A 27,659-nucleotide genomic window follows, 5' to 3' on the forward strand; every position below is an offset into this window, starting at 1 on the left:
CTCTCTCTCTCGCGCGTGTCAGAACCCTAACCCTAATCCCCTCTGCGGCGATTCGTGGTCGCCGCCACCGTCGCCGCTCGATTCGGCGAACTCCGCCGGACTTGGCCCCCGCCATGGTGCGCAATCGACGCGCCCCACGACGGCGGTCATCCTCATCCGCGTCGATTTGGAGTTCATCCACGCCACCATGCGGCCCCATCTCGTACGCAGCCACGGCCGCATGGATTCATGGCGATGCGTCGTTTGCCTGCGCCCCTGGCTGCTGCGGTGTTGCCGTGCCTGGCCGTGGCGGCTGTGGTGCTTGCCATGGCACTGGCTTGGCTCGGCGCCGCCGCGCTCCGGTGTGTGCCGCCGTGGCCGCCATGGTTGCGGCTGTTCTCCTCGACTCCGGGTAAGTGCGCCTCCTTTCCTACTTCCCTCCTGTGCCTGACCTTCTTCCTCCTCTAGTCCTATTCTTTGTGCTTTGTGCTTGCACAGCTCTGCTTGTGCTATGTTCTTGCGCTCTGCGTGTGCTCTCTGCTTGTGTTGCCTATGCTTGATGTGCTTTCTGCTGCTGCCATGGATTGCTAGGCTGCTGCTGCTCTTCTAACTTTTCTCTATGCACTACTTGTTATATGCTATACTCCTCTTGTGGCCTTCCTGTGATTGCTCATGAGCATCCAGTGATGCTCATGGCCTACTGGCTTGCTCCTAAGATAGCTACTGCCACTAGGATATCCTGTGTGTGTAAAATCTTGACCCTGGCTTGATCATTATGCATGATCCTTGTAGCATGCTAGTGCCAGTGTCTCTGTTCTTGATGCTATCTTTACCAATTACTCAAGTGTATTCATTAATGGTGTTCTGGCTTGGTTGCCGTGTGCAATTCTTGTAAATTCACAAGAGCCAGTGCCCCAGGGTGCTCTTCTGTGTGCTATGATTTATAGACATGCTCCCTTGAGCATGCCTGTTACAAGAGATCACCATCCTTGGATGATTGGCTCCTGTATATGACTAGTTTAATTATCTGTGATATATTTGTTCCTGTCCTGTGGCTGATCTTATTGTCTGGTTCATGTGTTGATGTTATGCTTGGCTGTGGTGACCTGTAGCAAGAGCAAGTGATGCTCTGATGATCAATTGATCATTACTTGCTTGTGAGCAAGTGTGTGCTTCTCTCTGTGATTCACTGGTACTCAACCAGTGCTATTTGAGCTTCATACATGCTGAGCCTGGTGTGTACTGTTGTTGGCTTAAGCAACTGCTGTTGCTTGCAGTGATCCATTGAATCACTGCAAAGCCCTGGTGTTTCGATTTGTTTGTTTAGTTCACTTATCTGCAGTTGCCTAAATTTTATTGAAGTGGATAAGTGATGTGAGCTGCTTTGCAGTTGTGATCATCCTATTAAATGAGACGAGGGCTAGATGGATGCCAACACTCGGTTGTGTACCCTAGCCCTCTACTGAACCCTACTTGGGTGATGATGTGGTGGCTTAAGATGTTGGTTATGGGTTGAGGTAGCCCGGGCAGCTCTTTGATGCTTGTCATGGGTAGCTCCCCCTTCGTGACTTGTGGTGGCTTTGTGGATGCATCACTTTGGGCAATCCTTGTTGGATTTCCAGGTGCTCTTTCTTGTTGACAATCTAGAATAGGCACAAGTGCCTATCTACACGATGGTTAGCAAACCATGTAGTGCTAGGTGAGTTGGGTAGGCTAGGTCGTGAATCTTCCTTCGTTGGATGCTTTGGTTTATCTCGGTGTTAATACGGTGGGTTTGACCATTTCTTCCCTGGGATGATTTCTTCGGCTTAATTCCCTCTTTGCCAGCATCAAATGGTTTGATCACCAAATGATGATGCACACAGGGTAACCATACCCTCTGGCTTGTGTATATTTATGCACATGCTTATTTATGAGCAAAACAGAGTTTTGCTCATGTTGATCTTGTTTATACCTCACTCCTGCTCCTAGATGATTTGTTGATGTAGAGGTTTTGCTTCTGTGATGATCTTGTGGTTGGTTTACTTGCCCTGCTCCTCCTGGTGATCTGGTGGGGCTTGATTCAGTGCTGTGGTGAGTTAGCAGATTGAACAGCAGTGGCTGTTCTTGTGTTCTTGTGTTCTTATGTTCTTACCAGTGAAGCCTGTCGATGGCTGAATCAAATGGCTAGGGTTTGGCTTGGAAAAGCTTTTATATGCCCATCCATTGCATCTCTGATCGACAGCTTGGCCTGGCCTCCCTTGGTGACTCCTCTCTGGCTTGTGTGTTGTACAGCATGCACACATGCAGTCTGTGTGTGTGTGTGTGTGCACCTGATACTCTGAACTTGGCTTGGAGATGATCAGCTCGGCAGAGCTGATCCATATCCCCAATTTTCCTTTCTTTCTAACCTGCCAAGTGGCAATGCCACTTGGCATAATTCCTTTCTTTGTTGTGCTTGTGTACGGGGTATAAGTGAGCTGATTAAGATGATCCGGAAGATGATCAAGTCCAAGATCAAATGAAGATGATCTTGTAGTATCTAGGATAGAATCTATCCTTGTACTTTTCTTTTTATATTCCTTTCTATTTTTCCCAATTTGTATAATGAGTTGTAATATATCATATATCTATTCTGGATATTGTAAATGACATTGTATTATGTGTGATTATCAATAAAGCTCCCATTTTCCTTAATGAGCTTTCCATAATTGTTGTATTTATTATAATTCTTGATTATTGATAATTGTTTATTGAATTATCTCAAGTTTGAATTATGAGATAACAATTTGATGTTTGAATTTGAAATTCAAATTCAACTTTAGGTTTGAATTCAATCATGCAACTTAATTTTGAATTCAATCATGCAACTTAAGTTTGTGATGCAACATCCCTTCTCTCTTCTCCAAAACCCTAGTTTAGTTGAATAAGAGCAAGTTTATCGCACTCTCCAAACCCTAACCCTGTAAGGGAAAGAAGTCTAAATCACCCCCCTAAGTATCGAGTTTGGGATGGAGAACCCCCCTAACTTTAAACTGGGGCATTTAACCCCCCTATGTTTGCAAAACCGGACGATTAGCCCCCTTCGGTGGTTTTTCCTATATTGCACGCGGTTTTGGTCGCTGCCGGTCTGGTATGTGCCATGATTAGCCCCCTTGCCTGCACTGTACACCGGACGACATGTGCGCCGGCAGCGTTGCCAGCTCCGACCACAACGCCTCGTTCTCCTGCGCCAGCGCTGCGTTCGCCTTGGCCCGGATGCGCACGGACTTGGCCTCCTCGTCATCGTGGCCGACCACGGCGCGGCGAAGTTTCAGCTGGTTGTAGTAGAGCGCTGCGAGCACGACCGGAAGCCCGGGAGCGGGAGGTGCTTGTTCTGGGAGGTGTGGAGGCGCGCAGTGTAGGAGAATTTGAGAGTGTCCATGACGCTAAGCAACTTCTCCCACTCAATCTCGTCCAGCGATGGGTGTGCCTTCAGGTAGATGTCCACTGCAGGGTACATGCAGTCGTAGGTGGCGAGCGTTTCCTTGGGCACCGTGCCGGCCACGCTCATGAACTTGGAGATGGGCAGCGACTCCTCCGTCGCGATCTCCACCGGCCGACATCTCGTCCACCTTGTAGCAGCACCCCTACGCCCCTGCGCCCAGCGCCACTGCCGCTCCCGACACGACGGTCTCCTGTTCCGCCCAGCGCCGGACCCGCGCTCCACAAACGCGGCGATGACGCGCCAGAGAGTGTCGGTGTTGGTGGCGTGCTCCCGGCCGCTGTCGAACGCGGCGGCCGGCAGGTCGCCCGCGGTGCCCCGCTCAAGCACGGCTGCGACATGCAGCTCCAAGTCATGGCACGTCTTGGCGGATAACCCCGCAGTGACGGCGGCATGGAGGAGCCAGCAGAGGAACTCCGGCGGAAGGGGCGCGTCGTCCGCGAAAGGGAGCATGGACACGACGGTATCTAGGAGCGTGCTGTCAGCGTCAGCACCCAAAACAAGCTCCGCGTAGCCGGTGGCCTCAGTGACGAGCACCTCGCGGCCGGCGCGTGCGCGGCGAAGTCAGTGGAGACCCTGTGGAAGGAAGCTGGCGAGAGGGCCGCGAGCTCAGACGCCCACCAGTCCAGCAGCTAGCAAAACCGCCTACGATTTAGGCAAAACCACCGTGAGGTGGCTAATCGTCTGGTTTTGCAAACATAGGGGGGTTAAGTGTTCCAGTTTAAAGTTAGGGGGGTTCTCGGTCCCAAACGCAATACTTAGGGGGGTGATTTAGACTTCTTTCCCCTGTAAGGTGTCAAGAGAGAAACTTGTCCCCCTTCGATGCAGTTTTTGTTTAAAAACGCGAAATTTCCCCGTAAATTACAATGCAATGCACATCCCTTTCTAAAATCTACCCCTCGATCGTCTCTAAACCTGGGATATTACAAATCCACAGGAACATAACATTCAACCTCCTTTGGTAAGCATGGAGGACAATCAAATAGTCTAAGAGATAAAGAGTTACTCTCATTAGAAGGTTGGCATGGGTAGTTAATCCATTCGACCTTCTTTTGTTCATCACTCTCCTCCTCTTTTTCATCCAATGAGCTTTCAGGTTCATCAATTTCCTCCTCTTTTTCATCCAATGAGCTTTCAGGTTCATCAATTTCTTCTTTCACAGGTTCCTGCAAATTGTGAGTGCATTCTTGTGCATTAATGAGTCTCTCTTTATAATCAATGATATAAGGATTATCGCTGTAACTTTCTATGCGAAAATTAAGGATAGCAGAGACATAATCTTTAAGGTCCTTACAAGCAACGCAAGTTTCATAATTTTTAGACATGAAGGATTCTATCTCAGAGGCTCCCATAAATAAGACAAATTGTTCTACCTCTTCGAACCCAAAATGAATATAGTTATTCCAATTATAGTTCTTAATTAAAACTTCTTCACTAAAGCCACATTGAAATTTAAGATGTTTAGTATCCTGTTTAGAGCAACAGTTTATATCATGGCGTTTAAGCAAGATTTTAGCAATTGTATTCAATTTTTCTATCACAACACTCATAACTTTACCCGTTCTTGATTCTCTATAATTATTACTCCCTCCGATTCTTATTAATTGACTTCAATATGGATGTATCTAGAACTAAAATGTGTCTAGATACATCTATATTAGAGTCAATTAATATGAACCGGAGGGAGTATATAATTCTATAAGCTCCAAATAGGTTGTGGGTTCTCCCATAACAACAGTTTTTAATTTTTCGGTTTTTCAAATTTTTATGGATTTTTGGGTATATAGGAAATAAAATAAAACAAGACAAAAACAAACTAGACAAAAGTAAACTAAGTAAAATAATACTAGACAGAAATAAACTAAGCACGAATAAACTAGACAAAAGTAAACTAAGCAAAACAAAAATAAAAACATAGAGAGAGGTAGAGTGTACTCCCCAGGTGAACTTATGAGTAGAGCTATGCCTCCCCGGCAATGGCGCCAGAAAATAGTCTTGATAACCCACAAGTATAGGGGATCGCAACGAGTCTTCGAGGGAAGTAAAACCCAAATTTATTGATTCGACACAAGGGGAGGTAAAGAATACTTATAAGCCTTAACAACTGAGTTGTCAATTCAGCTGCACCTGGAAAAGCACTAGTAATAGGGGTGATGCGAAAGCAGCAGTAATATGAGAGCAATAGTAACAGTAACACAGCAGCAGTAGCAGTAATATGAGAGCAATGACACCAGAAAATAGTTGATACTACTTCTAATGACATATAGGACCGAGTATATGATGATGAAAGATGGACCGGGGTTCCCAGCTATCTACACTAGTGGTAACTCTCCAATAACAAGTGTTGGGTGAACAAATTACGGTTGGGCAATTGATAGGATTGAAATAGCATTAAGACGAGAACATCAAGATTATTAATCATGTAGGCATGTTTTCCATATATAGTCATACGTGCTCGCAATGAGAAACTTGCATAACATCTTTTGTCCTACCGGCCGGTGGCGGCCGGGCCTCAAGGGAATCTATCGGTAATTAAGGTACTCCTTTTAATAGAGCACCGGAGCAAAGCATTAACACTCGGTGAAAACATGTGATCCTCATATCACGGCCTTCCCCTCCGGTTGTCCCAATTTCTGTCACTTTGGGGCCTCGGGTTCCGGACAGACAATATGTGCAAACAACTTGTAGATACAATCTAAGCAATAATTATAGAGCTTAAATCTAAGATCATGCCACTCGTGCACTAGTGACAAGCATTAAACACAACAAGATTGCAACAACAATAACTTCACAAACTTTATAGATAGACTAATCATAATGTAACAATCCATCGGATCCCAACAAACACAACACCAATTACATCAGATGGATCTCAATTATGTAAGGCAGCTCATGAGATCATTGTATTGAAGTACATGGGAGAGAGAGTACAACTAGCTATAGCTAGAACCCGTAGTCCATGGGGGAACTACTCACGGAGCATGATGGAGGTGGTGGCGTTGATGGAGATGGCTTCCGGGGGCACTTCCCCGTCCCGACGGCGTGCCGGAACAGAGACTTCTGTCCCCCGAAACGGAGTTTCGCGATGGCGGCGGCGCCCCTAGAGTCTTTCTGGAGTTTCGTCAATTGGTGTCGGGTTTTTAGGTCTCGAGGGATTTTATAGGCGAAGAGGCGGCGCAAGGGGGGTGCCTGGGGGTCCCACCCCATAGGCTGGCGCGCCCACCCTCCTGGCCGCGCCACCAGGTGGTGTGGGGCCCCCTCGGCCCTTCTCCGTCTCTCCTTCGGTGTTCTAGGTCCGTCTAGGTAAAATAGGAGGTTTGGCTTTCGTTTCGTCGAATTCCGAGAATATTGCCCGAACAGCTTTTCTAGAACCAAAAACAACAGACAACAGGAACTGGCACTATGGCATCTTGTTAATAGGTTAGTTCCGGAAAATGCATAAAATCATTATAAAGTGTGAGCAAAACATGTAGGTATTGTCATAAAACTAGCATGGAACATCAGAAATTATAGATGCGTTGGAGACGTATCAGAACTCCATCTTCATTTCTTCTTCTTGATCATATCACATATATATCTTCATACCGATGATCTTGATGCCACTACACAAGGTATAACTTTATCTTCATGGCATTCATACTTGAATCCAACACATGGAGTACAAGTAGTACCTATGGAATATTCCTTCATATAAACTCAATGAAAACATTAGTCCATAGGGGTTGTCATTAATTACCAAAAACCACACATAGGGGAAATATACCCTTACACCTTCCACATGGTAGGTGGGTAGGAATCCTTGGTCTCTTAGAGAGAAATGACCCCAATTACCCCCACATGGTAGGTGGGAGAGCATACTTGGTCTTTGTTATCACCAGAATTTGACCGGATCAGAGGTGGGCCGTGATTGGAGATGAGCTTGAAGAATATACATAGAAGAAATACATGAATCGGTCTTGCATACCAAGTTTGGGCTAATTGCCCGTGTATCTGTAACATAGTAGATTGCATCTTAGTTTAGAAGTTAGAGTTTTACCCGTGCACGGTTTGGTGTACGCCTGAATTAGAAAGTCCCCTGGACTATAAATATGTATCTAGGGTTTATGGAATAAAACAACAACCAACGTTCAACACAAACAAATCTCGGCGCATCGCCAACTCCTTCGTCTCGAGGGTTTCTCCGGTAAGCACCATGCTGCCTAGATCGCATCTTGCGATCTAGGCAGACTAAGCTTGCCCACGTTGTTCATGCGTTGCTCGTGCTGAAGCCTTTTTGATGGCGAGCAACGTAGTTATCTTAGATGTGTTAGGGTTAGCATTGTTCTTCGAATTACATGCTTTCGTTATGCTTGCACATCTAGCCGCCCTTACACCTGTCTCAGGTGTAGGGGCGGCACCCCGCTTGATCATAGTTTAGTAGATCTGATCCGTTACGGTTTCTCCTTGTTCATCAAGGATTAGTTTAACATCCGCAATAGTTAGGCCCTACAAAGGGTTGGAGGATCCAGCGGCGTGTAGGGTGACGTTTGCTAGCCCTAGAAAGGATGTTCCGGGGATCAACCTCGTGTTGGTTTTTAGGCCCTGTCTAGGATCGGCTTACGGTCACCGTGCGCGAGCGCGAGGCCCAATCGTGAGTGGGATGATCCGATTATGCGGTGAAAACCCTAAATCGTCGTAGATCTCATTAGCTTTATCTTGATCAAGAAGGACCACCATATATTCGGACACCTTGTACGAATCATGGGTGGATCGGCTCTTTGAGCCGATTCACAGGATAACCTGAGAGCCGATCGAGGCTCGTATTTAATGTTTACGTGTATGCCATGCAGGAAACTAAGCGAGGCATCATCCACACCTTCCGACCGGGTATAGGTCAGGTGGCACGCCCTTGCGATAGCATCGGACGTGTGACCAGGAGGCTTTGCGGGCCGTCGCTCTGAGGGACTGGGGCCAGCCGCGGCCCTAGTTGTTCCCGGCTCTACTGTGTTGCCCGTCTCTGCCCGCCAGGGGGTTTCTGACGTCAACACATTCTGGCACGCCCGGTGGGACAATCTTCGACATCCACCGCATCGCCATCTACATCTAAGATGGCGGAAGGCACTCCGGTCAAGTACGCCACCGCAACGAGTCACAACAGCACAGCTCCTGCAGCCAACACAGTGGAGCAGGTCAGCATAATCTTGAGAGAGCAAGTCGGCATACTGCCAAAGAGGAGGCCGGTTCAAGCGATCGGCTTCGATGTGATGATAAAGGTACAACAATGAAGACGGTATAGAGTCTTATAATGCTTTCAATATGTCTTTTATGTGAGTTTTGCTGTACCGGTTCATACTTGTGTTTGCTTTAAACACCTTGCTAGCCTAAACCTTGTATCGAGAGGGAATACTTCTCATGCATCCAATCCTTGAGCCAACCACTATGCCATTTGTGTCCACCATACCTACCTACTACATGGTATTTATCCGCCATTCCAAAGTAAATTGCTTGAGTGCTACCTTTAAAATTCCATCATTCACCTTTGCAATATATAGCTCATGGGACAAATAGCTTAAAAACTATTGTGGTATTGAATATGTACTTATGCACTTTATCTCTTATTAAGTTGCTTGTTGTGCGATAACCATGTTTCAGGGGACGCCATCAACTATTCCTTGTTGAATATCATGTGAGTTGCTATGCATGTCCGTCTTGTCCGAAGTAAGAGAGATCTACCACCTTAATGGTTGGAGCATGCATTTGTTAGAGAAGAACATTGGGCCGCTAACTAAAGCCATGAATCATGGTGGAAGTTTCAGTTTTGGACATATATCCTCAATCTCATATGAGAATAATAATTGTTGCCACATGCTTATGCATTAAAGAGGAGTCCATTATCTCGTTGTCCATGTTGTCCCGGTATGGATGTCTAAGTTGAGAATAATCAAAAGCGAGAAATCCAAAATGCGAGCTTTCTCCTTAGACCTTTGTACAGGCGGCATGGAGGTACCCCATTGTGACACTTGGTTAAAACATGTGCATTGCAAAGATCCGGTAGTCCAAGCTAATTAGGACAAGGTGCGGGCACTATTAGTATACTATGCATGAGGCTTGCAACTTGTAAGATATAACTTTCATAACTCATATGCTTTATTACTACCGTTGACAAAATTGTTTCATGTTTTCAAAATAAAAGCTCTAGCACAAATATAGCAATCCATGCTTCCCTCTGCGAAGGGCCTTTCTTCTACTTTTATTGTTGAGTCGGTTTACCCATTTCCTTCTATCTAAAAAGCAAACACTTGTGTTAACCTGTGCATTGATTCCTACATACTTGCATATTGCACTTGTTATATTACTTTATGTTGACAATATCCAGAAGATATACACAAGACTGCATTCAGAGTACCAGGTTCAATGGGCTTGTTTGAATATGTAGTCATGACATTTGGACTGAAGAAACTCGGGGGGTAGCTCACCCCGAAGGTCCTCTCCTCTAGAGAGCCGATTTCGTTCAAATCGGCTGGCTCTGCATGATAGTGCCCTCAGACATGATCAAGCCCAGGTCCATTCGGCTAATTTGTGTATCCTCGTCTCTGTTTCGCCTTGACTGAGACTCGGGGGGCAACCGACCTGGTAAATGTTCTGTTTCTAGAAGCCAATTGGAGTATCATCGGCTGGTCCTGTGTAGCAACCTTCTTCGAGGATGGTGAATTTTGCAGAGGAGTGTCACCAGGTCTCAGAGTCATCAGTCGAAGAAGATGAAGGACAGATTATGAGAGACCAATGCGTTGCTATCGGCTCATTGGGCGTCGATCCGGCTAACAATCGGTAGTTTACGCTCTGCCACGACATGACCCGACGAAGGAAAAGCATAATGATTTTGGAAATGTCATTTCCAAAACCAGGGGGGCATGTGTTATCACCAGAATTTGACCGGATCAGAGGTGGGCCGTGATTGGAGATGAGCTTGAAGAATATACATAGAAGAAATACATGAATCGGTCTTGCATACCAAGTTTGGGCTAATTGCCCGTGTATCTGTAACATAGTAGATTGCATCTTAGTTTAGAAGTTAGAGTTTTACCCGTGCACGGTTTGGTGTACGCCTGAATTAGAAAGTCCCCTGGACTATAAATATGTATCTAGGGTTTATTGAATAAAACAACAACCAACGTTCAACACAAACAAATCTCGGCGCATCGCCAACTCCTTCGTCTCGAGGGTTTCTCCGGTAAGCACCATGCTGCCTAGATCGCATCTTGCGATCTAGGCGAGCACAAGCCTGCCCACGTTGTTCATGCGTTGCTCATGCTCGAAGCCTTTTTGATGGCGAGCAACGTAGTTATCTTAGATGTGTTAGGGTTAGCATTGTTCTTCGAATTACATGCTTTCGTTATGCAACCCTTGCACATCTAGCCGCCCTTACACCTGTCTCAGGTGTAGGGGCGGCACCCCGCTTGATCATAGTTTAGTAGATCTGATCCGTTACGGTTGCTCCTTGTTCATCAAGGATTAGTTTAACATCCGCAATAGTTAGGCCCTACAAAGGGTTGGAGGATCCAGCGGCGTGTAGGGTGACGTTTGCTAGCCCTAGAAAGGATGTTCCGGGGATCAACCTCGTGTTGGTTTTTAGGCCCTGTCTAGGATCGGCTTACGGTCACCGTGCGCGAGCGCGAGGCCCAATCGTGAGTGGGATGATCCGATTATGCGGTGAAAACCCTAAATCGTCGTAGATCTCATTAGCTTTATCTTGATCAAGCAGGACCACCATATATTCGGACACCTTGTACGAATCATGGGTGGATCGGCTCTTTGAGCCGATTCACAGGATAACGTGAGAGCCGATCGAGGCTCGTATTTAATGTTTACGTGTATGCCATGCAGGAAACTAAGCGAGGCATCATCCACACCTTCCTGACCAGGTATAGGTCAGGTGGCACGCCCTTGCGATAGCATCGGACGTGTGACCGAGGAGGCTTTGCGGGCCGTCGCTCTGAGGGACTGGGGCCAGCCGCAGCCCTAGTTGTTCCCGGCTCTACTGTGTTGCCCGTCTCTGCCCGCCAGGGGGTTTCTGACGTCAACAGTCTTTTAGCGAGAAAATATCCTAACTGCCCTTGCACATGGTAGGTGGGAGGGCATCATTGATACTTTAGCGAGAAATTCAACTACACTTACACATGGTAGGTGAGAGGGCATTATTGGTATTTTAGCTATAAATAACCCCAACTACCCTCCCACATGGTAGGTGGGAGGGAATATGTGGCCTTTTAGCAAGAAATAATCCCACCTACCCTCACATGTGGTAGGTGGGGGCATCTTTGATCTTTTAGCTATAAATGACCCCAACTACAGTCCCACATGGTAGGTGGGAGGGCATAGTTGGTATTTTAGCAGGAAATGACCCCACCTACCTACCCATGTGGTAGGTGGGAGGGCATCCCTGATATTTTAGCTATAAATGATCCTAACTACCCTACCACATGGTAGGTGGGAGGGTATAGTTGGTCGTTTAGTAAGAAATTACCCCACCTACCCTCCCACGTGGTAGGTGGGAGAGCATCCTTGCCTTCTGTAACCATAGTAATAAACTTAATTACTAGAGCAATAGATTGTTGGCTTATGAGCATGGACTACTGGTTATTACGTGTGGCGCGATGTATATATTGTATGGTCACAACCATGTATGGAACCTCACCCTTGCACACAAATATAACCAACATATGTTACATCTCATGCTCTTAATTTATTTTTAGTAGTTACTTTACTTTGTCTTGCTCTTAAACACAAACACCTGTAACCATTTTTCACACACTCTTAGGTATGTTTGGTACACAATAACGAGACACATAAAAGATATCAACCAATAGCTCCACCGTGGTTCAATATTCTTTACTTTTGAAACTAGGTACACACGTGATATGTGCATTTGCAATCATAAATAGGGCCATCGATATAAAAGGTGACACACGATTTCACGAGGATGTGGAGAGAGAATCGGGAAAGGAACATTTTGATGCGACTGAAATATCCATGAAGTGCGGCCAACTTCTTTTGGTATTTCTTCAAAACGACCCAACATAGTGTAGCTAGAAGCCCCTCAATACCTAGATTCTTTATCTCTCTCCCTGTAAAGCATTTGAAACCAAAACAAGATTATTAATTGAGCTTGGTTCTCTCAAAATTGGTGAGATGGATGTGCGCAACCTTAGGCATGTGCCTCGCCTGCACCCCATTCTAGAAAAAAAATTGTGAACATTCACAGGATGTGTGTTTACACTTCCCTAATTCTTTTAGAACTGAATTCCAAATATACATAAAGGAATAAAAAGACAATTTGTTATATGAATAGTGTCATTTTGTGTTTTGTCTTTTTACGATAGTATTCATGTTTGATTTAGCTTTTTGGTACTTTGTATGTGTTCTGAGTTTGGTTTTGCAAATTCTAGGGATTGTAAATACTTTTAAAGAATCAAAAATCTATTATAGATTTTTTTCTAATTTCAATTTTAAAAAGCAGTATCAGGGTATCATATAAGGTGGGGTATCGCTAGATACGCTCTCGTACTCTCCAGACCTTTGTTTCGACGAAAACTCAGCAGGTCCTTGTTATCACTATTTTCACCTTAGTGAGAACATATCTAGTGCTCCCACCCTTCTTATGCTACGGTTGCTACGGTATAAAAAAATGTATTTTATACGTATCAAAAAATTATACATGTAGGACATACTTCCACATAGTTGTAGGACATACTTCATGAGCACTCACATTTTTCGTATAATTTTTTGGCATGTATAAAATACATTTTTTATATGGTAGCAACCGAAGCATACCAAGGGGTGGGAGCACTAGATATTCCCTCCCACCTTAGTGTGCTTCGTCAGCAGCTCCATGTCAGCACTCTCGCCACGTCACCATCCCAGTCAGCAACCATGCCTTAACCCTCTCCCCTCCCCCGAGACCCGACCTACTCTTCCCCGAGACCCTCGCCGCTGGCCAGCGCCGCCGCCGCTGGCCAGCGCCGCCGCCGCACAGAACCGCCTCCGTCTCCCGCCCCCACCTTCGCCTCCCGCCTCCCACCGGTCGTCCTCTTCTCTGCCCCGGCTTGCTCCCGCGGGATCCTAGGATAGGGCTTACAGGAACCAGGGAAGCGAAGAGGAGGGAGGGATGAGCATCGTTCCCAAGGAGACGATCGAGGCGATTGCCCCGAGCGTAGGCATCTCCAACCTGCCCGCCGATGTCTCCGCCACCCTCGCCCCGACGCGGAGTACCGCCTCCGGGAGCTAATGCAGGTCCGCTGCCCTTCCCTTTGCCCTTGCGATTATCCCCAACATATTCCAATCATACATAATTTGGGTTTGAATGTGACGTGGGGAGATGGGCGTATAGCATCTTAGGAGCTAAAATTTCGAGATAAAAGAACGTATCGAAGCTGGTAGTCAACCCAGTGGCGAAGCCAGGATTAGAGCAAACCCCGGGCCAAAAAATAAAGGCGAAAAAACTATGCTAAAAAGCTCATGTAATAGCACACCTTTTTCTTACAATTGCAAAAATGAACATCTAAATCAACTGAGTTGTTAGCGATCCAACAAAGTACATAAAAAATCACATAATACTAAAAACTAGTAATACAAATCTGATTTCTGGACAGTCTATTGATCAATTTCAACCGAGACACTTAGATGAACATAATCAGTCAATTACGTAGCTCACAGATGGAGCCCCAGCTTGAAGCCTAGTCAATTACATAGTCTAATTGAGTGAAGCATGTATTACGAAAAGTAGAAGACGTAGAGTAGAGGCGCATGACCGCACCAGCACTCGCACTTCCCGGCCTATGGTCGCGCTCGCGTGGAGGAGAGCATGATAAGGTCAGGCAGGGTGGACGAGTAGCGGTAGCGAAAGCAGTCGAGCAGAGTGCGGGGGGTCGGCAGAGAAGGACGGCTGGGACGGGTTCCGGCCATCCAGGGAGCCTGCGGGGCCGGTGACGACGCGTGTGTCCGGCCGCTGTGAGGGGAGGGAATCAAGCAGGAAAGGAAGCGTTCGATCCGTTCGGACCAGGACGATGCATCGCACCGTGGGCCAGATCGAAATTCTCCATAAGTAGTAGTAATCCGGAAAAATTGCTGCGCCCCGGGCCATGGTCCTAGTTGCCCGGGGTGTAGCTCCACCCCTGAGTCAACCAATCATATTTGAATAGAATTGACAACACATACCGACTGTCTATTAAATACCGATCACTTCTTTCTATAGAATGAAAGATTGCGGTGGTACGTGAAGCAGTAATGATTAGCATACAAAGATTCAAACTCGATGAGTACTAGCTTTCTCTAGGAAGGCCAACACGACTATGGTCATAGCAGCTAGCAAACACCTGCCACGAACCTTGTGAGGCATCGAAAATACCCCACAATCTGAATATTCCATCTCAATCTGGGCCCAACAGGGAATCTTTATCCACAGCATGAAACAATCTCAAAAAGAAACTATATATCACGCTAATTATGTGAACCTTAATTTACACACATTTGTAGTATATGGTTGGCTTCGCGGTACCCATGGGAGATGCTTTGAATTGTGTTATGGTAAAACAATCTGAAGCTTAAATCAACTTTGCACTGAATCCGCTAACAAAGTAAAAATTAGTTGGAAGACAGGGATGACCTAACCTCAAGAAGAAATGCATAAGGTCTGGCATGGGTGAAGAAATGAAAGAGGAGGTTGGAAGAGCAGTTTAGGCAGGAGGAAGAGTGGGGATTGGGTGAGTGAAGGATAGAACGGTTGGAGGTAAGCTAGCTGCAAAGTGCCACCAAATCCAATGGTATTTAGTGAAAGCCAATAAAAAAAAGAACCATCAGGATATATTTTATGACGTGGCTGAGTGAGGATGCTGGAGAAAACTGCAGTACTAGGGAACTTGCTGTTTAGATATATTGGATTATATACTTCCCTTGCTGTCCACAACAGCTAATTTCACCACTTGAGAAGTTTTCATGGAATCCCGAAAAATGGCATTCCCGTTCCATCTTTATAATCGTATCTCACATGTTCAGGACATACCAGTTGCTCATTGGTATTGTATTATATTAATTTCAGTATTCCGTGCATTGTTTCAGGATGCCATCAAGTGTACACGGCATGCAAAGAGGACAGTTCTGACTGCCGACGATGTTGACAGTGCTCTCAGCCTCAGGAATGTTGAGGTGCTTTCCCTTCGAACAATAAAAACTTGGGACGATAAGAATGCAGAGTTTTGTAGATAACTAGATATAGTATCACTTGAATATGTGACTTGGTTAGTAAAATTATCTTGGTACATTTTGCCTTGATTCCTTTCTGGAATCTTGTTCAGTATTTTTTCTAACAGTCTAGCCGACGTGAGCATGAGTAATAAGTATGGAATTTTTGAAACAGCCTAACTGACGCCATCTGATCTGTTGCTTTGCATTTACACTCAGTCTGTATATGGATTTGCTTCTGATGACCCCTTGTGGTTTAAGAGAGATGTGGGCCATATGGATCTCTTCTATTTTGATGACAGGGAGGTAGATTTCAAAGAGGTAAGAGCATTATTGATGAACGAATCAAATACATTTAGACTACTTTATTTTGATAATCAATTGGAGCTGCTGTACTTCTGTCATGCAGATTATTGAAGCTCCTCTACCGAAAGCTCCTCTCGACGCAGGAGTTGTAGCTCACTGGCTAGCTATTAAGGGCGTCCAACCTGCAATTACAGAGAATCCTCCTACTGATGGTTAGCTCCTATATTTATTCATAATGTCTAGTTCTCAGTTCTTTACATCTTCACAAGTTTTGTTCATATTTTGATATCGTACGGAATATACCCTTTCTTTTCGAATTTTTGGGGAGAGGGTGAGACACGGATTGGCTATGAAACGGAAAAGTCCATTTTGCACACCTTAACTATTGCGAACCCTGTTCCCAAGGCAAGCCAGCCTTTTTTTTTTGGACATAACGTTCCATCACGTTGATTCTAGCCTGAGTCAAAACAACAAACCCATAATCATAAACAATAGGGCCAATTTGCTGCTGGACACTGTTATTTTCTGTTCTTTGCCAAAACACACCGCTGGATTGTGTCTTTGCTCAGGACCATTGTAATTTTGTGTACCATTTGCCAGAACACACTTTACGACAAAAAAGGGAAGTTATGGTTAGGATTACCGTTATACCCTCATCTCTACCTTCCTCTGCTGCAGCTAGACATAAAATGAACTTTTGCCTAATACTGAACATGGAAGCTACTGGTGAGAATCAATTATAGAGAAACATATTGTAGGTGAACTAATTAGAGAGAGGGAAAAGGAGCAGCATCACGTGAGAGAAACAGGGCACTGCAGCGCTGGCATCCTGAGAGAACAGAGAAATAGCAGCAACACTCGCAGTGAGAGAAAGTAGCATCTGCACGCACAACGAGATGGAGAGAGCAGCAGCAACACAATAGTGTGTCTGAGAGAGAGAGAGTAGAAACTTGTGCGGATGAGATTACGCAGCAACAGCCAAACAACACATGGGGCGGCGGTCACAGACTCGCAAGCGTCGGACAGGCAGCACGGAGGCCACAACTGGGATGTGCTCAAATGGGCCTCGCGCTTGAGATACTGAATGTGAATAGCAGTTTTTAACGCCTTAATCCACGATCCCAATGGTAGGGTGGAATAGCTCATCATACTGCGCACCATATCCATACGGGTACGGTTACGCCTTTCAGCTGCTCCATTTTGCTGAGGTTTGCCCGACATAGAATACTGGGCTACTATACCAGTCTCCTGTAAGAACCTTGCAAAAGGTCCAGGGACTTGGCCGGGACTTGGCCATATGGAGTATGTCGACCGTAGTACTCCCCTCCACGATGAGACCTTACTATGTTTATCCTTTTATCATGCTGATTATCAACATCAGCTTTGAATATTTTAAATTTATCCAACGCTTCTATTTTTTCTTTGATTGGATAAATATAACTATATCGGGAGTAATCATCTGTGAATGTTATGAACGAATCATAGCCATCCACACTTTTCACAGGAAATGGTCCACATATTTTGGTGTGAATTATTTCTAGTGTTGTAGTGCTTCGAGTTGTACCCTTTTTAATTTGTTTTACAAATTTTTCTTGAATGCAATCTATGCATTGTTCCATGTCTGAAAGCTATAGTGCCATAATTTCGATGATTCATCAGTTTTTTTCTTTTCTTTTGTTTTTTTCCGATGCGGATACTTGCTATTCCACTTTACACACAGACAACATTTTTTCACGCAAGGATAATAAATAAAGCTCATCGTGGAGTAAAGCAACACCCACATAAGTATTATTACACCATATGGCACACTTGCCATGTCCAAAATAACACTGGTAACCGTCTTTGTCCAAACGTGAAACACTATTCAAGTTTCTATGTAAAGAAGTAACAAATAAAACATCTTTAAGCAAATAGTTAAGCCATCAGCTAACTCCAAAATGACGTCGCCAACAACTTCAACTTCTGCTTAAACTCCATTCACGACTTCAATGCATCTTTCGCTTCTTTTCGTAGTCCGCGTCGAATGAAATCCCTATAAAGAATTTGCAACATGAACAGTTGCGCACCTGAGTCAATTCACCAAGTAGATTTCGAAAATAGTGTATACAAGGATTCATTTACAAAGGAAACTATATTGTTACCTTTTTTTTTTTGCCATTAGAGACTTTATCCAATCAGGACAATCTTTCTTGTAGTCTCAGTCTGAAGACACTAATCTTTGTCCACTGGGATTGGCTTGTTCTGGTACTGATGCTGCATTTGACCTGATTGGTTTTTTAAAGATCAGTGTCTTCAGACTGAGACTACAAGACAGATTGTCCTGATTGGTTAAAATCTCTAATGGCAAAGAAAGGTAGCAATATAATTTCCTTTGTAAATGAATCCTTGTATACACTGTTTTCGAAATCTACTTGGTGGATTGACTCAGGTGCAACAGTTCATGATGCAAATGCAACAGTTCATGTTGCAAATTCTTTAGTGGGATTCCATTCAACGTGCACTACGCAAAGAAGCGAAAGATGCATTAAAGTCGCTAAGGGAGTTCAAACAAAAGTTGAAGCTATTGGCGACGTCCTTTTGGAGTTAGCTGATGGTTAACTATTCTGCTTAAAGATGTTTTATTTGTTACTTGTTTACCTAGAAACTTGATTAGTGTTTCACGTTTGGACAAAGACAGTTATCAGTGTTATTTTGGACATGACAAGTGTGCCATATGGTGTAATAATACTTATGTGGGTGTTGCTTTACTCCAGGATGAGCTTTATTTATTATCCTTGCGTGAAAAAAGTGTCGTCTGTGTGTAAAGTGAATGAGCAAGTATCCGCGTCGGAAAAAGAACAAAAGAAAAGAAAAAGAACTGATGAATTATCGAAATTATGGGCCTGTTGCTTAGGCCATATTTCGAGGGGAGAATAGAAAGACTTGTTAAAAATGATATTCTTCCTTAGTACAAACGAACGCAAAATCCACCTTCTTCCTCCACTCAGTGTAGTTAAGTGTAGTTATCACCTTTGAGGGTTGGAACATCCTTGATGTAGCTCATCAAGTAGTACCCGCCTGAAAACCAGAATGAAGTGAGAACAATACAACAATTGCATATTATAATCCAAGGACATGCAACAATTTGTGCAATTAAAATCAAAACTATATCATCGTTGGGCAGAAAATAGAGATAAATGCATCATTGCAACAAAACATGATCATGCCATTAATAGCGTTGGTCATAAAATGACAGAATCATAATTGTTTCAACAATCACTTTTAGTCAACTTTTAAATTTTAAGCATCACTTTTGCATTTATTCAATTTAAAATGCATCTTTTAATTATTTGCAGCGGAAATTTGAATTTAAACTTTAAACTTTTCAGAGGCATAAATTCTCACTTTTTAATTCCTGAACAAATATTTCGTTGGTCCTATTTATTCAGAAAAAATCTAGAAAAAAATTGGCGAAAAAACAACCCAAAAATGCCTCTAGATTTAACTAACAGAAAATTGTGCATGGCCTAATTAAAACTGCGCGGCCCACAGCCCACGCGAGCGCCGAAACTTTGCGCGCCGCTAGGCGCGTCAGGGTTCGGCCTGTTAGCGCGGCCCAAAACACACGGCCCGTGGCTTGCCTGAGGCCCGCACCGGATCTCTTACGCGGGAGCGACGCCAACCTTCCGATCGGATCGGACGGTCCCGCGCGCCTTTCGCCCCGTATAAAAAACCCGGTTCTCTGCACTCTCCGGTGGCGGCTCGGAGACGGCGGCTCCCGCACGCGCGGTGGCATGCCAGCGACGAGGATCTCTCCCCCTCCCTTCCCATCCACCATACACCGATGGCAGCGAGGAGAAGCAGCAGCGGCCCCTCTGGCCCCGCTGCCGGTGTGCGCGAGCACCTCGAGGGTGAACGCGCCGCCGTCAACTGGCTCAGCGGCGGCGCCCTTCTCCGGCGACGAGCAGCGGCAGCCGCAGCAACATCCGGTAAGCCCTTTGCCCCGTAGGGGTGTTGTTCTTCTTCTCGATGCCTCGGCTTGCCGATGCGCATCGGGATCGAGAGGGAATGGCGTGGCCTTGCGGCGGTGCTCCTTTTCCGGTGAGCCCGAGGGCCTGCGCCGGTGAGCTTTTTCTTTTTTCCTTTTCTTCCGATCTAGGCCTAGGGTTTGGTCACATGATGAACTGGAGTTTTGCTGTTTCTTTTTTATCTCTTTCCCGAAACAAAAGATCTACTCAACTAGTAGGATCTGATACCAATGTTAGTGTTGTGGTTCAACTAGTGTAGATCTAATGCCGGGGTACCGACTCTATGCATGTACTGTGTACGAGCGAGAGGGGTCGAGAGAGAGAGGGTTACCTTCTCCCTGCGAGGAGGAACCTGACGGCGTCGACATGGTGGCGACGACGGCGCGTGGGTGAGCGAGAGGGGTGGCGGTGGAGCTTCCCGTCGGCACTGCGCAAAACCTTAATCGGTGGGTGATGTGTCAGTGGGGCGTGCGGCACTCAGGGCAACCTCGTGTCGAGTGCCACCGGCACCCCTCTCGCTCACCCACGTGCCGCCGGCGCCACCATGTCGACGCCGTCATGTTCCTCCTCGCAGGGAGAAGGTAACCCTCTCTCTCTCTTTCGACCCCTCTCGCTCGTACACAGTACATGCATAGAGTCAGTACCCTGGCATTAGATCTACACTAGTTGATCCACGACACTAACAGGTGCATGTATGAAGAGTCCTTGTGTCCATTATTTATTATTGAGACATGTACCTCTTGTAGATTTTCGTTTTCTCTAGACAACTAGAATTTTTCCTCAGGCATTTCATCACCTATGGAAAATAGAAGTAGCGCATCTGAAGGATGGCGGACAGGAGTACCAGTTGACATCAAGCTTCCCGTTAAGCACATATTATCTAGAGAGCTCCAGGTATTACGGTTATGATATGTATATACCTGTAATCTGTCTATTGATTTAGATCTTTATGAGAAATTTACATTCCTCTTTCCTTTTTGATTTTGCAGATGTACTTTGATAAAATAGTGGAGCTTACTATGAGTAGATCAAACAGCCCATTATTTAGAGAAGCATTAGTGAGCTTGTCAAAAGACTCATGCCTTCATCTGCTGCTTCCTTACTTTTCGTACTTCATTGGGGATGAGGTTGCGATCTTACTTTCTTAGCCACATGGATGAACTGGTATTACCTTTAACTGCACGTTTGTATAAATTTCAGGTTACCAGGAGTTTGTCCAACCTTCCTGTTCTATTTGCTCTCATGCGTGTTGCCCAAAGCCTTCTCCGCAATCCACATATTCATATTGAACCATATGTAAGTGGTTGACCGTCAAGTTTGATACGTTCTCCTGCCATTTGTCCCACTAAAGCATTGCATCATTCCGTTTTCAGCATATTCTAAAAGCAATACTTGTTTTCATTGCTAGTTGCATAACAGTCACTTCCATCGTTTCAAAAAGGCTAGGGCATAGGCTTTCAGACAATCATTGGGAGCTTCGCGATTTCTCTGCCAATGTGGTTGCTTCAGTATGTCGTAGTCGGAGGTGAGTGTATACTGAGATTTCAAGATTATAAGTATAACGATGAACAATTGTTATACTCTGTAATAGGTTTAAATGTGATTATTTAGAATGAAGCAACTTTTGTAAGTTATTTAGTTACATCTACCGTACTATGATCTTTAGAACCATTCATACAAATTCAATATAGTTCCTTCCACCAAATTGCGTACGCTTTATGAAGTATGCTATAGTATTTTTTTTGTAACAAGTTAAGGATGAGCGCCAACTTGGTGGCTCTATCTCTATTCTGTACTAGTCCTCTGTATTCCTTGTTCATGGGGCCATCTTAGGTTCGTGTCATCTTCAAACAGATAATAACAGTTGCTGTTTGTTAATTTCCTACTTAAAAAATTGAACCACTTCTGCATTGCACATAATTCCACTACAGAGGGCTGTGGTTGTGGTCATTACGGAAATTGCTCTAAATCAACTGTTCACATATTTGCGTAGGCTCTGTAGGCAAAAGTTGTACTCGCTTTAACATTGGGGCATTTTCTGTACCTCTTAACTGATTCATAATGATTTAGTGTAGATATGGCCATGCGTATCGCAATCACCAAATCCTTAACAGAGATATTGATCCGTGCATTTTGTGATCCTCATAAAGCATTGACACAACATTATGGTGCTGTTCAAGGAATATCTGCATTGGGGGCCAGTGCAATAGGTCCTGTTCAATCTTCAGTAGGTTAGACTTTAGATGAATACTGAAATATTCGCTGGCAATTTCTTGTTGATTACCAGATTAGGCTTCTGCTTTTGCCCAAGCTCGAGACATACATGCAACTTTTGGATCCTGAATTGCAACTTGAGAAACAGACAAATGAAATGAAAAGAAAGGAAGCATGGCATGTTTACAGTGCCCTGCTGGTTAGTTTCATAGTTCTGAACCAATAGAGTACATTTCATAAATGTATTCCGTTTTTTTTTTTGCACCGATCCACATATGGATGTGCAGCCATTTGGGTACTCAATGTGGTGGGTGCTAGGCAGATGGAGAAGTGTAGAAGGCATAGTCCACCTGCCAATTAACATGTGGGGTCCTTTTGTCAAATTTCTTTAGGAGTAGCAACTGAATGGATATAGGGTTCTAAAGTTATACTCAGTACATGTGGGCTAGTCAATAAAAAATATTTTTTATTGACTGTGCCCAGCACCAGGTTTTTGAATTTCTTATGAATGTATATATGCTGCCTTATGGTGCACCTGGCAATTGCTATTTTTGTTGCTTACTGCTGGATCCATTCTTTCAGTGTGCTGCAGGCAAATGCTTGTATGAGCGGCTCAAGTTATTTCCTGGCTTGCTCTCTGTGCCGTCTCAACCACCTTTGAGGAGCAATAAAATAGTTGCAACTAATAACCCAAGTAAGTGTTCATTGTATTTACCATAGATGCACCACTTGGCAATAAATCCAATAAATTTCGCCTCATAGGGTGTAGTCTTCAGTTCGTGTGATTTCTATGCCCTTTCATCTCGGATGTAAAAGGTTGAAATCATTATAATTAATGGCTTCTACTTGTGCAAATTTCAGATAAAAACAAGTCTAGTACAGATCTCTCCGTATCGCAGCCACCTCTGAAGAAGATGGCATCGGATGCGTCGAAGAATTTCATGTGTTCAGCAGCTCCAGTGGCAGGAAACATGCCAAGATGCACGGGTGGATTCTCCCGCAGCTACCCAATCCCAGCATGATGCAAGCATCATCCTCTTGACAAATAGCAGACAACATAGCAGCAGCAGGCGCGATCCGGAGAGTCGGAGAGACCAGGGACAGGGAGAGAACCACCACACGCAAAGAGCGTCCGTGGTGTTGAGGCAGGCCTGGAAGGAGGACCAAGACACGGGGCATCTCCTGGAGTCGCTGCACGGGGTGTTCGGCGAGGCCATCTTCTCGTTATCCAACCGCCGGAGATATCCTTCTTCCTGTAGAAAGGAAGTGATTACATAACCTTCATTCTTGTACGTTGTCAAATCAAATTTGATGAAGGGTTGAATTGGGTGAGCGTCGGATCGATACCCATGTCAACTAGTTGAATATGATTTGCACAGGAGCACCTGCAGTATTCTTGACCCTTCCGTTCCTTCATTTCGCTCCCAGCAAATTGTTCTATTGTCAAAATAGCATTGTACCACACTAGTGACCACTACAACAGCAGAGGAGATCTGACAGATTATTCCCGTTTTTCGGTCCATTAGCGGCACTGAATAGCTGCACCTCTCTTATTTTTATGTTTCAGCATACGTTAGCCGCATAGCAGCCCATAGGCCAGGACTAAGAGCATCTCCAGTCGCGTCCCCCAAAGCAATTTGGGGTGCGTCGGACTAAAAAACGGTTCCAGCCGCGTCCTCGAAAGCCGAATTTTGTCCGGCGCGGCTCGATACGGTGTCCGGCACCCCGAGCCCGTCCCCGTCCCACAGGGGACGCACCGGGCACGCCGGACACAACGAAAAGCGAGGCGGGGCCGACCCGTCAGCGACTCATTCAAGTTTGGACCTAACCGTCGCCTACCTCGCGGCGGAAGTTATTCGCGCGCAGTGACACACGACGACATCTTTGCCTTAATTGCGACGGAGGGGCAGGCGAGACGTCTCGTCGATGCTGCACAGCCTCCACGCGTCGCTGGCGTTCGCACGCCACCGCCCGTTCTCGAGGAGGAGGAGGCCGAGGCGGAGGAGGAGGATACCGAGGTGGAGGACGACGACGACGAGTTCGAGTGGTCCGACGATGACGGGCCGCATCCGGACGAGACGGCTGATCAGCAACGCGCGCTCGTCGAGTCCTTCGAGTCGGAGAAGAAGCTCCAGGACGACGCCCGTGCCCGCGAAGAGGCGCAGATTCTTCGCGCAGTCGAGCTCTCCCTCCAGGCTGCGCAGCAGGGGAGGGCGGACGTCAACGCGCTGCTGGAGCAGCGGCGTCTGGCCACCGCCCTACGCACGGAGAGGCGGCGCGCGCAGCAAGAGCTGCGGCAGAGGGCAGGCGACGCCGGGGCGAGGCCGTCGAACGCACCGCCGGGCGGTCAGTAGGCTAGGTTTAGATGAAAGCTAGCCGTTTTCATTCAAACTTTGTAATATATAATCAAAATTGAATGAAAACCTTTATTTTCGTGCACCAATATTCATTTGGGGGCGGCGTTTGGGGACGTGGCTGGGGAGCAACGTCCCCCAAACGCGGCACGAACAAAACACGTCCCCCAAACGCCCAATTCGGCTCGTTTTTGGGATGCTTTGGGGGACACTACTTGAGATGGAGATGCTCTAATACGGGGTCGGACAACTTGGATTGACAGGCAGGCCCATCTTAGCCCGACACTTCAAATTGGCCAATTGGCCCAAATCGAACTATATATATCCATCTCGCCAAACAAGACTCATAACAATTCTCAAAAACAAAACAAAAACTCGTACCATTTCACCCGGCTCATCAGCTTATTTATCCAACCCTAAAAAATTCAACTTAGGCCATGTATAGCACAAAGCGCTTGCATAGGCTTATAATAAGGAGAAAAAGGATGAGGATCCGCCTATTTTCTTACTGGCCACTTGGCAAACGATGTAAATTTATTCGATAATTAATAAAGATGTCGTGGTGGCTTTCAAAAAAAACCATGACGATGATGGCAGCTAGTTCGGGGGTAGACCAATCCAAGATGTAGGTAAAGGAGAGTAGCGCCATCACTAGATGCTCGGCTTAAAATGTCACCCTATCAAAGGGAGTATCATTTTGCTTACATATTTTTTCCCACACGCACCACAACTAAGAATGAAATGTACTCCCTCTATCCCACCAAAAGTGTCTCAACTTTGTTAAAATTTGGATGTATCCACCTACTAGATAGTGTCTAGATACATTCAAAATTTTACAAACATGAGACATTTTTTATGGGATGGAGGGAGTACTAATCTATCTCCCTTTTAATAAATAAAGCGTATTTTTAAACTCAAACTATGTTAAGTCTGATTAAGTTTTTTGAAAAAAAATCATTAACATGCATAATACGAAATTAATATTGTTTGATACATCATGAACTATATATATTTTCATATGATATGTACTCACTTCATCCCAAAATGGATGTCTTATATTTATATAAATCGGATGTATCTAGATAGTAAATAGTGAATGGATACATCCAAATTTTGAAAAATATGAGACATCTTTTTGAAGGGGGGGGGGGGGGTTACATGTAATATTATAGTTATTGATAGTCTTTTTCTATATTTTTTTGTCAAACTTCACTTAACTTGATTTTTAAAATAATATAGGATTTTTTTATTGGAACGGAAAGGTAGTTTTTATGTGTCATGACTCATGAGTACTCCCGAGGATGTTCTCTTCCTGGCACATCCGTAAGTTAAACCAATATCAGATTAAAAGCCAAACATAGATAGCTAGTACTCCCTCCGATCCCTTTTAATTGACTCGAATTTAGTTATACAATTATACTAAATTCGAGTCAATTAAAAGGGATCAAAAGGAGTAAATATGTACACATTCAACTTTTCTCTTAAAATAGTGTACACATAATATGGTCCCCGAGCTGGTAGCTAGGGTGCCATTTCATTGAACAATATCAAGACCAATTAGGAATATTAACTTGCTTTTGATTCTTGGGCAACTAGCTACTTAACTTTTCATATCGATCTGTCCAATGCGTGCGTGTGCCAGAACTCGAATATTGGACCACGCCATGCATATGGGATACTCCTACTAACAGTATCTTGAATTGTATTTCATGGATACCGCTAAGCCTATAAACTAAAATTTACTGTAGTAGTGTAGTACTTAAGAGTTCTTGGTAAAATTAGATCACGCTTCACGTATTTTTTTTCTTTCTTTGAGATCACTCTATTACGCTTAATTTGGAAAAGAAATTGTCACAAAGTCTATCTTTTTTGAATTTTTCTCTGTCAACTCATGCCAGCTGACCTATAAGAAACATCATATACATTTTTCTTATTGCAACAAGTATAGAGCAGGAAGACCTACTCTATTTTCAACATAGGTTGATAGTTTCCTTTATCATTTAAATGAGCTTAAGGTCTTTCTTTTTTAGTACAAATCTCTTGTACATCTATACATACTCTTAAACCTGAAATTTCTATGATAATATGCAGTAGCAAGGCTATTGTCGTTTTTCTTCTTATTGCAACCAAACAACTTCTACCACATATTCATCCGTGTTTTCAGCATATCCCTACAGAAAACAAGTAGCCATATCAAGGAGGTCCATAAATTGGACTGTATGATGACACACACATGGCCGCGGCATGCGAACATGGCACCACTCGCTTAGCATACGGTAGTTAAATGTGTGGTATCTAATTTGAATATACTCTTAAACCTGAAATTTCTATAATAATATGCGGTAGCAAGGCTACTGTCGTTTATTCTTATTGCAATCAAACAACATATTCACCCGTGTTTTCAGGATCTACTTGCAGAAAACAAGTAGCCATATCAAGGAGGTCCGTAAATTCGACTGCTTGATGGCACACACATGGCCACCGCATGCGAGCATGGCACCACTCAATTAACATACGGTAGTTAAACATGTGGTATCTATTTTGAAGATTTCATATCTTAATGCTTTACTTTGATAAAGAAACAGTATGCTATGCAGGTAACAATGTCAGCGGCCGATTAAGTTTACTTGCCTGCACCACAGTCCACAGTACATAATGGTCATGTTGTGCGTGTCCTTATTTACATTTTTTTTTGGAAGACCGGCAGTGATGCCGATGTCGCAAAAGAAATAAGGTAACAAAACTGAACAAATATCTAAACCCATTTTAGTTATGGATATATCCGTATCTAGAAAAACTTGAGACATTTATTTTAGAATGAAGGGAGTACTTAAAACGTGAAAAAATTTCCTGAGATCACCATTATAGGGAAATTGGCCTTGCGTCAATTATTTACTCCATCTCATATCATGATTCTATTGCAGGGACAAAAAAATCTAGCGGCACTGGATGTAGCAAAATTTGAACAGCATGTTATATATCCAAATGCTCCTTAGCACAATTACTACTCCATTCTCTCTTTTTGTTCATATCAAGGAGTATCATGAAAGACACAACTGAATTAGTCGTCCTTACTAGGGCCGAAAATTAGGCCGATCAAACTTTGGGAATGACGGAGGA

General features: G+C 44.6%; 1 pseudogene; it reads left to right on the forward strand.

Annotated features, from left to right (window-relative positions):
- LOC124668470 overlaps window positions 1-23,497 on the forward strand; it is a 72,221-nt pseudogene extending 48,724 nt beyond the window's left edge.
- Window positions 23,498-27,659: the final 4,162 nt, after the last annotated feature.

The sequence above is a fragment of the Lolium rigidum genome, chromosome 6 (assembly GCF_022539505.1).
Source record: "Lolium rigidum isolate FL_2022 chromosome 6, APGP_CSIRO_Lrig_0.1, whole genome shotgun sequence".
Lineage (NCBI taxonomy): Eukaryota > Viridiplantae > Streptophyta > Magnoliopsida > Poales > Poaceae > Lolium > Lolium rigidum.